Source organism: Scyliorhinus torazame, chromosome 9 (genome assembly GCF_047496885.1).
Source record: "Scyliorhinus torazame isolate Kashiwa2021f chromosome 9, sScyTor2.1, whole genome shotgun sequence".
In the NCBI taxonomy this organism is placed as follows: Eukaryota; Metazoa; Chordata; class Chondrichthyes; order Carcharhiniformes; family Scyliorhinidae; genus Scyliorhinus; species Scyliorhinus torazame.
The window spans coordinates 19,738,790-19,751,413 of record NC_092715.1 but is presented as its reverse complement, the minus strand read 5'-3'; positions in this window follow the sequence as shown (position 1 = coordinate 19,751,413).

The window sequence follows — 12,624 nt, the reverse complement described above, 5'->3', positions numbered from 1 at the left end:
CTGTTTTGTCCCCGGAGATGGGTCATTAGTATGCTAATGGGCCGACAGTTTTGGTCTTGTCTGGGAGCTGCGGCTCCAACATATAGACAAGCTCTGAACCTGCTTGTTTTCTCAGCGTTGTCCATTTTCCCTGCATTCTTTGCAAAGTGGCCATTTTGTAATCGGGAAGTGGCCATCCCAGATGGCTACAATGCATTGCAATTAACCTTCTTACAATGGCAGGAGATGTCACGATAACCTCTGTCACCAATTAAACGGAACTACAAGTTCTTGGGAGGCTAACCAGTAAAGGGACTCTCGACTGGGACTTCAGCTCTGAATCTGAATCTTCACTCTTCGCAGAGCCGGTTTGTCCAATTTCTTTTCCAGGTGGCGGAAGCCCCTCTTTGGTCAGACCAGCCATAGCTTCAGATAATTACCACTGTACCTCGAGTGGAAGGCACACAGGAAAATGGCCAACAACGAAAGAATGATCACCAAGGAGGGATACCGTCAACTCCCACAAAGTTCATGGTGGATCACACGGAGAAAGAAGAACCGGGTTCATCCCACAAATGGGCAGCACGGTAGCACAAGTGGATAGCACTGTGGCTTCACAGCGCCAGGGTCCCAGGTTCGATTCCCCGCTGGGTCACTGTCTGTGCGGAGTCTGCACGTTCTCCCTGTGTGTGCGTGGGTTTCCTCCGGGTGCTCAGGTTTCCTCCCACAGTCCAAAGACGTGCAGGTTAGGTGGCTTGGCCGTGATAAATTGCCCTTAGTGTCCAAAAAGGTTAGGAGGGGTTATTGGGTTACGGGGATAGGGGGCTAGGCTTAAATGGGTCGGTGCAGATTCGATGGGCCGAATGGCCTCCTTCTACACTGTATGTTCTATGTAAATGGACGCAGTACACACGCTCTCAGGACTGGGAAAGAATGGGACAAACTGGTAGCCCCGAGCAGAGCAGATGGGGAACTGACAAAGAGAAGTTGAATGCAAGCAGCGGAAGAAACATATGTTAAGATCCTGGACGAGAAACAAAGTATTTTCGATTTGTAAAACTGTGAGGAAATGTTACTGCCCCACAGCAGGGCTATTACTGACCAATAGGTATCTTTTATCCTATAGCAAATGTTAATTTAAACACAAAATTAACCACATGAGCAACAAATAAATAGCTTTACAGTTTACAGTTACAACAGTTCTTAAGGTAAGGAGAAAACCTTAACTTAATTCCTGAACCTGCCACTATATTCCAATTAAGCAAACCAATATATTTCAAATACCACTCGTGAATAAAGTAAACAACCAGGGTTCTACTTGCTTTTCTCTGTGCAGAATCTTTGGAGAGAGAACCATTCAGGACCAAAGTGAATCACCTCTGTTCAGATGAGAGTTCTAGGACAATTAACTTTTCAGACATACCTGGCTCCTCCCATGGGCAGCATGGTAGCACAAGTGGATAGCACTGTTGCTTCACAGCTCCAGGGTCCCAGGTTTGATTCCCGGCTTGGGTTACTGTGTGTGCGGAGTCTGCACGTTCTCCCCGTGTCTGCGTGGGTTTCCTCCGGGTGCTCCGGTTTCCTCCCACAAGTCCCGAAAGACGTGCTGTTAGGTAATGTGGACATTCTGAATTCTCCCTCTGTGCACCCGAACAGGCGCCGGATTGTGGCGACTGGGGGATTTTCACAGTAACTTCATTGCAGTGTTAATGTAAGCCTACTTGTGACATATATACATATAAAAAAAAGAATGGACAGTCCAATGCCAAGAAGTACAGAGGACCAGATTTGGGTGCTTGTCCATCAATCCCTGAAGACAGCAGGACAGGTAGCTAAGTTGGTTAAGAAGGTTAATGGGACACTTGTCTTTATTAGCCGAGGTATAGAATATAAGAGCAGGGAGGTTATGGCGGAGCTGTATAAAACACTCGTTAGGACACAGCTAGAGTACTATGTGCAGTTCTGGTTGCCACACTGTAGGAAGGATGTGATTGCAGGAGAGAGGGTGCAGAGGAGATTCACCAGGAGCGTTTCAGCTATCAAGTGAGATTAGGCTAGGGTTGTTTTCCTTGGAACAGAGAAGGCTGAGAGGGGTCCTGATCGAGTTGTATAAGATTATCGTATCAAACTTACGGTTCTTTGTTGAAGGTTCTTGCGAAGGTCGCGAGCAGGCGAAGAAGGGAGAGAGAGAGAGATCTGAACTTGGCCCCTCACTTTATAGGGCCCAGGGGCTTCCCGCCTCTCGGGGCAGCCCTTGACCCTGAGTCCCAAGTGATTGGACTTGTTCCCAATCACTGGGTTCGATATGTCCAATAATGGGGCGATTCCTCGATCGGGGGGTGGTCGTTCACCTGTCTTTGTTTCGGCCACTGCAGGCGCCGACAGGTCTGGCCCGGCATTCAATTGCTAATATGTTGCAATTGTTCCCGGGGGTAGCCGATTAAACTGCAGATGTCTGGGTTGAGGTGCTGCTAATAGTCCTGAGTATCGATCTGGGCCGACTTCCCCAGAGCCGAATACGCTATTCTGTCTGCAGCTGTCCGTTTGTGTCCTGTTGGCTGCTTTTCTCATCAGCCTTTTCGGTTAGCCATTTTAAATCGGGTTTTGGCCAAATTAACAGGGAATCAGCCATTTTAGGTGGCTACAGTCCCTCCTTGTGATCCTACCCTCCTTCTGATCCTAACGCGAAGCGTGAAGGATCACATAAATGTTGTCCTTTCCGTTCCCTGACCGGGGGGGGGAGGGGCACCTCCTACATGGCCACTACTCTGACCCTAGCTATGCACAAAAATTTACCTAAACAATTCTTGAGGGCGCTATGTCAGGCAGGGGCAAGCATTAATTGTTGTGTGTTGTGAAACATTAACGGCAGGGGGGTTTGAAGTAATGGGGTCCGCGTTCCCGCGCAACCAAATGTCCAGTATAAAAATCTTGATCACGATGAAAGAAGTCCTCATGGTTGTCCTCTTTCTTTTTCTGTCTTTGTGTTCTCTGTTTTCTCCGGTCCTGGAGCTTCTGGAGTTCTGTGAAACAAGCATAGTATCATATATACCTTGGTATAATATCCGGTATGTTAGTGTGTCTGTCCTGCGGGGCATTAATGTTCTTGCGAAGGTTGCGAGCAGGCGAAGAAGGGAGAGAGAGAGAGATCTGAACTTGGCCCCTCACTTTATAGTCATTATTCCCTTATAATTGGTCACTATATGTGACTCCCTCATTTTTTTCCCGAAAACAAATGTTAGGACACGGCACACTTCCCAATGGTGGACCAGTGCTGATTTATCATCCAAATGTTCTAGGATGTAAATAGCATTTGGCAGCAACCCAAAGGTTGCCTAAATAAATAAAACTGTTTTTGAAAGGAAAAGGTCGAATGAGGTGCGTATGGGCCGCGACGGGTAAGATTTGGATGGAGTCCCCGGGTAGGACGGCTACCAATACGTATCTCCCCTACCCGAGCGTGATTGACCAGCGGGGGGGTCCCCAGGCAGGGCGGGTCTCACGCCGTTTCTCCACTGCCTGAGCAACCGACAAGAACGGGCAAAAATGTAGTCATCATGGTGGGGTTGCTGCTTTGATTCTCCCGTCAAATCAGAAGAGCAGTTACGATCGGGCGTCTGATACCCGAACAAGTATCAGCTGAAAAGCTAGTTCCTCTGAACAAGCGTCTGGTCTGTTGACCAGGTATCTGTGGACAAGTTGGTACCACTGAACAAGCGTCTGGCCGCGGTGGGTGTCCGTTGGAAAGAGCTAAAAAGTTCAGGTGAATGGGTGTGTGACAGTGAGAAACATTCTCCTGTTGGACGAACAACATTTAAACAAACATACAAACAACGCAAAACATCCTGCAGGTTCCATCAGGAAACACAACACTTTTCCCCCAAGTGTCTCCTTTAAATCATCATGTGGACACCTCAGTTCTCTATTGCGAACAAGGTTGCAAAGGGGTTGGCGGATTGGGGGTCAGAGCCGGGGTCATCCCCTTCTCCCGGGTGCCAAATTCTGGAGTGAATTAATGTTGAGAGGGCTGCGTGGTATGAGTTGGGGTTGCTCTCGTCGTTGCGGACGAGTCTGTAGGAGTTGTCGCGGTGCCAATGGCGTTCGTCAAGTTGAGTGGGGATAAAGTCGGGGTCGTCCGTGTGGTTCGGTGGTCGGTGGTGTGGTTTGTTTAAGAAAGTGATGAGGAAGGGGTCACTGGAGTCGAACGCGGAGTCGCTGGGTGTGGGACCAGGATAGTAGGGAGGCGTGCTGTGGCTGTCGTCGGAGTCACAGTCGCTGTCTCTGCTGCTGCAGTCTGTGGCCGTTCCGGGGCGGAGTGTAAAGTTTGTGGGTGGAGTTGGGGGCGAGTCCGTGTCTGGGCTGGACGTGGTGGGGGTTGGTGTGGTCACGTTGGCTGTGGGCGGGGTTTGGTCTGCTGCGTCAAGCATGACGTGGTGGGCGTGGTTTGACTGTGCTCCATAAACCTTTAGCTGGTTTATGTGAAACCACGCAGTCTTACCATTTTGGTATTTGATTTTGTATACCGATGGGCTTACTTTATCTGTAATGGAGTACGGACCCGAGTATTTCGGAGACAGAAATGTGCTGGGGTTATACACAGACAACATCACTTGTTGTTCTATATTATACTCTGTTGCATGTACTGCCTTATCAAAACAGGCCTTGCTCTGTTTTCTTTTAGTGCCCAGTTTAACAGCGGCTGCTAACTGAGCCGTTTTTACATTTACAAGTAATTGTTCAACGGCTTTCTCGTGGGTGAGGGCCGTAACTTCAGGGCTGGTCAGGTCTAAACCCAACAAGTACTCTGTCCCTTTCATGGGGCGTCCGGTCATGAGGGTGTGTGGGGTGTAACCTGTGGAGGTGGAAACAGTGTTATGCTAAAACATCAGCGCAAAGGGGAGGACCGAATCCCAAGTGGTGTTGTTCTGCTGGACCATTTTTCTAAGGGTGGTTTTTAGGGTCCGATTCATGCGCTCCACTATACCACTCGATTGAGGGTGGTACGCAATGTGAAATTTTTGGGTTATGCCAAATATCGTGAGGACGTTCTGCATGACCCGTCCCGTAAAGTGAGAACCTTGGTCCGATTCAATACTGCGGGGGAGTCCCCATCTTGTAAAGATGTGGTGGGTTAGGATTTTGGGTGTGGTTTTCGCGGTGTTGGTGCGGGCTGGAAATGCTTCCACCCACTTTGTAAAAGTGTCTATGACCACCAGAACATATTTATAGCCATTCCTGCAAGGGGGCAATGGACCTATAAAATCGATCTGGAGGTTAGTCCAGGGGCCGTTAACGGGTCGGGTGTGGCTGAGATGTGCCTTTTTGGCATATCTATCTGGGTTGTTCTGAGCGCAGATGAGGCAATTCTCAATGTAATGGGATACATCCTCTTTGAGATTAGGCCACCAACAAAGCTGTTTGAGGTGGGCTGCGGTGGGTTTGATTCCCTGGTGTCCATGACCATCATGGAATAAACAGATTATTTGGTTCCTATCCTGCTCAGGAACCACATAAAGGGTGTCCTTTAGCACCACACCGTCATGGGTGGTCATTGTATTTCTGTACCTCTCGTATGAGGCTGGAAACTTCCCTTTCACGATTTCAGTAAGAGCGCTATCCTGCCTCTGGGCCTCTACTAGATCTTCAATCCTAGTTTGCGCGAGCTGAACTGCACTCACTGGCGCATTCACTGGGGCGCACTCGGGGGGCTTCCAAAAATACCCATGCCTGGATCCTGCCTTTGCCAGTGCGTCGGCTTTTACATTTCCAGGGGGGGAGGAATGATGGTGGCTGCGGACTTTTATAATGCCAAAGGTCCGGTTCTTGGCTTTTTTCAGAATATGGCGGAGTAATGGGGCTGAGGGGAGGGGTTTCCCATCCGCGGAAACAAATCCTCTCGTTTCCCAGAGGGGCAGAAATTCCGTGAGGCTGTTGCAGACATATAGACTGTCTGAATATATGTCTGCTGGGCTGGGGAAGGAATCTGGGTGCTCTACAATGTAGGCGATGGCCGCAAGCTCTGCTGCCTGCGCGCCTAAGTGTCCGGGTAATTTTAATGTGATTTCCTCGAGGGCGCGCCCCTGCGCGTCCTCCACATAAATCCCACAACCTGTTATGCGTTGCCCATCCAGGACTGTGGAAGATCCATCCACATAGATCCTAATGAGGTCACACGTGTCCGGGTGAGGGGGGTTCTGAGATGGAGTGGCTAGTTTTCTGGGGGGTGTTTTAGCTATAAAGGGGCCTGTATTATGGTGGGGCGAGATGATTTCACACTCATGGGGGCTTCCGGGGTACTGCAGATTGTCCGCTAAGTATGTGTGTGTTTTGGTCCGTTTCACTGTGATGTCCCGTCCTTGTAAGAGAAGGGTCCACCTAGCAGCGCGGATTTGGCTGATTCCACAGCATCCGTATGCTGCGGAAGCCATTCCCAGGGGGCTCCTTTCTTTAGGAGGTCTGAGAGGGGCGCTGCCTTGATGGCGAAACCGTCGATGTGGTTTCGGCAGTAGCCAACCAGTCCTAAAAACGACCGGAGGGCTGAAACGTTTTGGGGAAGGGGCAATTTAGCGATCGAGTCAATTCTTTTGTGCTCGATCTCGCATTTGCCATGTGTGATGATAGTACCCAAAAAAACACCTTTTCTTCCAATATCTGGGCCATTTTGGGGTTGATTTTACAGCCAAAGGAATGTAGTAATTCCAGGAGTTCGGACAGAAGCTCAATGTGCTCTTCCTTCGTATCTGTCTGCAGTAGTAGATCGTCTACATACTGTACCAGACATTCGGGGCGAGAAACTTTCGCTAGTCCATTTGCCAGCTGTTGGTGGAAAATGGAAGGGGAGTTGTGGATGCCTTGTGGCAGGCATGTCCACGTGTACTGCTGCGCTCTGAAAGTGAAGGCAAATTTGTACTGGCACGCCTTTGCCAATGGAATGGACCAGAACCCATTACTGACGTCCAAAACCGTGAAATATCGGGCATGGAGTCCCTGTTTGAGCATGGTCTCGGGACTTGTTGCAACGGTGGGGGCTGCTACGGGGGTGACTTTATTGAGTTCCCGATAATCTATGGTCAAGCGCCATGATCCGTCGGGTTTCCTTACTGGCCAAATCGGGGCATTATTAGTTGAGGCTACCGATCTTAGGACGCCCTGCTCTAATAAACTTTCTATAACCTTTAGGATTTCTCCCTCTGCTTCTAGGGGGAATCCGTACTGCTTTTGGGGTCTAGGGTCCGGTCCTGTTATTTGTACGGAACCGGTCATCCGTCCACAGTCATGTTTGTGGGTCGCGAATGCTGACCTGTTTTTTTTGCAGGACTGCCCTAACCTGTCGGTCCGTGCTGAGTGTGGTGGGGTTGAACCAAAATTTGCCTACTGCGCTAATTTTGTTCATATAATCCCCTATATATTGAGCGTTGCGGGGGCTCTAGCGGATTTCGCCATCTTCCAGACACACTGGTTGACTGGATCGAAAGAGAGGTGATGAGAATTCATGAAGTCGATCCCCAAAATGTGCTCTGCTGTTGGGGGCAGGTCGACTAACACTACGGGGTGTTTTGTATTAATGGTGCCGATTTGGATGGGTACAGGGGTTGTGATATGTCCCTGTTGTGAGTGGCCTGTGAAGCCGCTGAGGGTGATAGTGGCTGTGGTGGGCCACGTGTCCTTACCAAGGGTGGAGGAATTTAAGGTTGTGCGGGACCCTCCTGCGTCCCAGAGAAGCTCGATCGGCTGTCCCCTAACCTTTGCTGCGACTACGGGTCGTCCTGACCTATCCCACAGGGTATCGCAGACCCAGCTGGGGGAGCCTGGACACCGTCAGTCCGTTCCGGTCAAGTCTGTCTGATCCGACCGGGCGCTAACGCTCTGTATGGGTTCTGCTTTTTTCTTATTGATAGTGCCTGTCTGTTGGGCTCTCTGTGGATTTTTAGGGCCATTGCATTCTTTGGCAAAATGTCCCATTTGTCCGCATTTGTAGCATTCTTGCGGTTTGGCTGGGGGGCTGCTCTTTCCCTCGTTTACCCAGGCGGGGTTGTGGAGAGTGGTTCTTACTGCCTGCACGTCTGCGGCGGCTTGGTTTTCCTCAGGGGTTCTAGCTGCGGGTTTACTGTGAGCCGCTTGTTCCCAAACGCGGGACAATCTTTTGACCACCCACTTCTCATTATGAGCCTCCTCCGAGGGGTCATAATTACTACAGGCATTCTGTTCTGCTTCCGTGGCATGGGAGATAAGGGTCCATTTGGCCATATTGTCTGCGGACAAATGAGCACGGTCTACGTTTTCGAAAACGGCTTCAAAGTGAATCCACAAGCGTCCTGCGCACGCTGTGGGGTGTTCAGACCTTTTCTGTCTGCACTTATTTAGACCGTCTACGGGGTCGCCCCGGTTATACCCGATCGCATCCAGGATCTCGGTATGCATTTCTGCAAGGGTGCCTCCTCCTACATTCTGTGGGTCGGGGAGGGCTGCTGCGACCGATGGGTCTAAGCTGAGGACCGTGAGCTTTACCTGCTCTTTCTCATCCAGGCCGTACATGGTCGCCTGGTGTTTGACGGTGGCAAAGAAATGGTGTGGGTCTGAAGCGGGGAGGAACGGTGTGATTTTGGCACACGCGTCCCGTAATTGGGTCACTGTGAGGGGGGTGGAATATAAGACTTCATCCTCGTCTGCTGTGGCTGTGCGGTGGGTTGTTACAGGGTTCATGGGAGCCTGTATTACCTGCTGTGTGGGGGGTGGGGGTGCTCTCCTCCTTTGGGGCTTTCCCTGTGCACATGTTCTCTGAACATGTCTCTGCGCTGTCTCCTGCAATTCTTCCCAATCAGGGCCATCTTCCTGTTCTAAACTTTCCCCAAAGGTGTCTTGGAGTCCCTTTTGGACAGAAAGCATTGCTTGCAGGTCTGCAATTTGCTTCCGGCACTTTGCATGGTCTATGGTGCTCTGTCTTTGTTCTGTGGTTGCAGCATGGAGCGCTCTCAAGGCTGCCTTGAGATCACTACACTGCTTCTGTAGCATCTCCATCTGCTTCTCTGTCTCTTTCTTAACCAGGACTGCACGCTGCGTGTCCTGATAAGCCTTCTCATACTGGGATTGAAAACTGCTTAAATGCGCCAGACAAGACTGGTGACCCCGTTTGGCGTCAGCCACCTCTTCGTCCTTGGCTTCTAACTGCCTTTTCAATTCCAGGTTCTCTTTTTCCATCTCGCATACATCGATTTTACTCATACGATGTATGCCTTCTATTTCTTTTCGGAGCGTCCTGACGACCTCCTCTGTGCCTCGCAATTGTGCCATGCAGGACACGATTGCCATCGGCTTGCGCGCTTTCGCTAAGCTTTTCTTATGGATTTCACTCAGGTTCTCCCACCAAGTATGCCCTATACTTCCGGGACCTGAGTCGTCATTATTACAGAAACCGCTCCACACGGGCCATCCTTGCCCTGCAGAAATTTGCGAATTTCCACTTCCCAAATGGGACACTGTCCCACTTTAATGCTGCTGGTCGGTGCGACTGCAAATTCTTTGGGGTTCATGAGGCATTGCATTGCCTGCATGGCCATCTCTCTTATCTGCTCGCTACATTCAAATTTGGAACAGGGGGCTAAGGTGGTGTCGTAGATGCGGGTACGGCTTGCACTAATTTCTGAAAATACCGACTTCCGACAGTTTTGACCTAACAAAAATCTATCAGTTTTACCTTATAACCCTGTTAGTTACGCATGCATACACACACTTCCGAATTGTGAATTATTAACCAGAACCGCTTGAACACTTGTGGTTTTTTTTTTTCCGATTGGATTCTATTCAAATTTCTGGGGTTCTCCCGGAGTGGTTTTCCACTTCTATGCCGGCGGAGTCGCCAATTATGTTGCACTTTTTAGCCTTAGTTTATTAGCTCTGATTATGTCACCTTTGCTCACGAGTCGCCAGGTATCTTTCTGATACCGCCACGTGGTTCAAGCTCGAGTTATGATTAATAAGTCAGCACACCGCTTAGTAAGATTGAAATCAACGGTCATTTATTATGTACAGCAATCAATACTTACACAATAATCCTACTATCTATATCAAAACCTACCACTACTGGCCAATACGTAACTTTAGGAGATGGCCCACCAGGTCAGGGAAACAAATAGTTTATCGAATCGGATCTGGCCTGCGGGATTCAAAAGGCTGATACGGGTCGATGGCTAGGAATCTCTATCGGGTAGCGATCGCTGGAATCAAACTTACGGTTCCTTGTTGAAGGTTCTTGCGAAGGTCGCGAGCAGGCGAAGGGAGAGAGAGAGAGATCTGAACTTGGCCCCTCACTCTATAGGGCCCAGGGGCATCCCGCCTCTCGGGGCGGCCCTTGACCCTGAGTCCCAAGTGATTGGACTTGTTCCCAATCACTGGGTTTGATATGTCCAATAACGGGGCGATTCCTCGATCGGGGGGTGGTCGTTCACCTGTCTTTGTTTCGGCCACTGCAGGCGCCGACAGGTCAGGCCCGGCATTCAATTGCAAATATGTTGCAATTGTTCCCGGGGGTAGCCGATTAAACTGCAGATGTCTGGGTTGATGTGCTGCTAATAGTCTTGAGTATCGATCTGGGCCGACTTCCCCAGAGCCGAATACGCTATTCTGTCTGCAGCTGTCCGTTTGTGTCCTGTTGGCTGCTTTTCCCATCAGCCTTTTCGGTTAGCCATTTTAAATCGGGTTTTGGCCAAATTAACAGGGAATCAGCCATTTTAGGTGGCTACAACATCCCTGGACATGAAGGAGCAATTGATCACGGCCAATTCACCTAACCTGTACATCTTTGGACTGTGGGAGGAAACTGGAGCTCCCAGAGGAAACTCACGCACAGGAAGAACATGGAAACACCACACAGTCACCCAAGGCCGGAATTGAACCTGGGCCCCTGGCGCTGTGAGGCAGCAATGCTAACCACTGTGCCACCGTGCCACTCCACCTCCTGCTGGAGGAGAATTGGAACTGATGAGCGCTCCCACTGGGATTCCCGAGGCAATCCCACTAGAGGGCCGCTATTTTGAGCGGGTGGCCCGATAGCAAGGTCTCGCTGCTGGCCACACCCCCTCCCCCCCCCCGCATCGCAAAGCAGCCCCCCCCCCTCCAGCTGTCAATTTCCAGCAGGGCACTTCAAAATCACTCAAGCGTGAAGGGGGTGATTGGAGTGCACTTAACTCTTTTTGAAGTGGTTGATGTTTGCAAACATTGTGGTTACAGCACTTCAGAGTTACTCATCCATGAAGGGAGATGAATTAAACAAGGCTGACAGCTGTGTGTGTGGAAGTTGTCAATCACAGCCCACTAAGGGAAATGAAGGAATGGCTTGCAGCTAAATGATTTTGACGGTCACTGCTTTTCTCTTTCCAGGAATGGACACGTGGTGCTTCCTCTGCCAGAGCCAGCAGGCTTATGCCCAGGTGAGTGTTACAACAGTGTTAAAACAGTGTTTTCACTGCTCCTGTCTGGACTGCTGTCTAGCGGCAGGTGCCAAACCGACCGCTATGCTCTGCATAGAGACAGGGGTCTCTTTTCTGGGGAGTCTGTGGGGGTGAGGGGGGGGGATGGGGAGGGGGGAGGTCCTGCCAGATGCGTACGGCCATGGACCACTTCAATCGTACACGGGCCGGTAGCAAAACCTCGGCCCGCGCTTGTTTTCCATGCCATCACAGGCTCCGGAAAAGCACCGCAGGCATTCTGCGCACTGATTCCAGAATTCCATACCAGGGTCAAAAATGTCCAAGTGTCCAAACAGCAGCAAAGTTAATGAACAGACTCCGTACCTTTATCCAAAAAAGAGTTTATGGGGAGGTGGCTCAGTCAGACAGGTAGCACGTTGACAGTTCCGGTTTTACCCTCATCGCCAGTTTTTAAAAAAAGAATTTAGAGTACCCAATTAAGTTTATCCAATTAAGGGACAATTTAGCGTGGCCAACGCACCTACCCGGCACATCTTTTGGGTTGTGGGGGTGAAACCCACACAAGCACGGGGAGAATGTGCAAACCCCACACGGACAGTGACCCAGAGCCGGGATCGAACCAGGGACTTCGGCGCCGTGAGGCAGCAGGGCTAACCCACTGCGCCACCGTGCTGCCCCCTCATCGCCAGTTTAATAAGACACGGGGAGTCCTCAGCGAGTTGCAGGAAAGACACTTATTTCACAACAATATTATTTACACGAAGCCCGGTTACACCTCACCGGGACCTCTCTCCTTTCTGGTTGGCTCCAAACTGGCTGACCTCTTATACCATACAAGCTTCCCCACCCCAAGCAGGGACGTTTGCAGAACCCAGGACGGTCTGAAAGGGGGGTCTCGGCGGGAACCCTCATGACATTTAAAGAAGCATTTAGATGCGCCCTGGAGCCTAACAGCAAACCAGGCTACTGACCAAGTGCTGGAATGTGGGATTGGAATAGATCGGGGCTTGATGGCCGGCACAGCATAGAGGGGCCGGAGGGCCTCTTTCTGTGCTGTAAGACTCTGACTGAACATACAGCAGCCGCAGCTGATTTGTGCACAGCAAGGTGATGGGGGGTGAGATATCTGTGATGTTCAGGAGGGTTTCACTCCCCCCCGCATGTGAACACAGTGGGAGCTGCCAGTGAGCGAGTGCCGCCCGCAGGCGGCGCCCAGTCT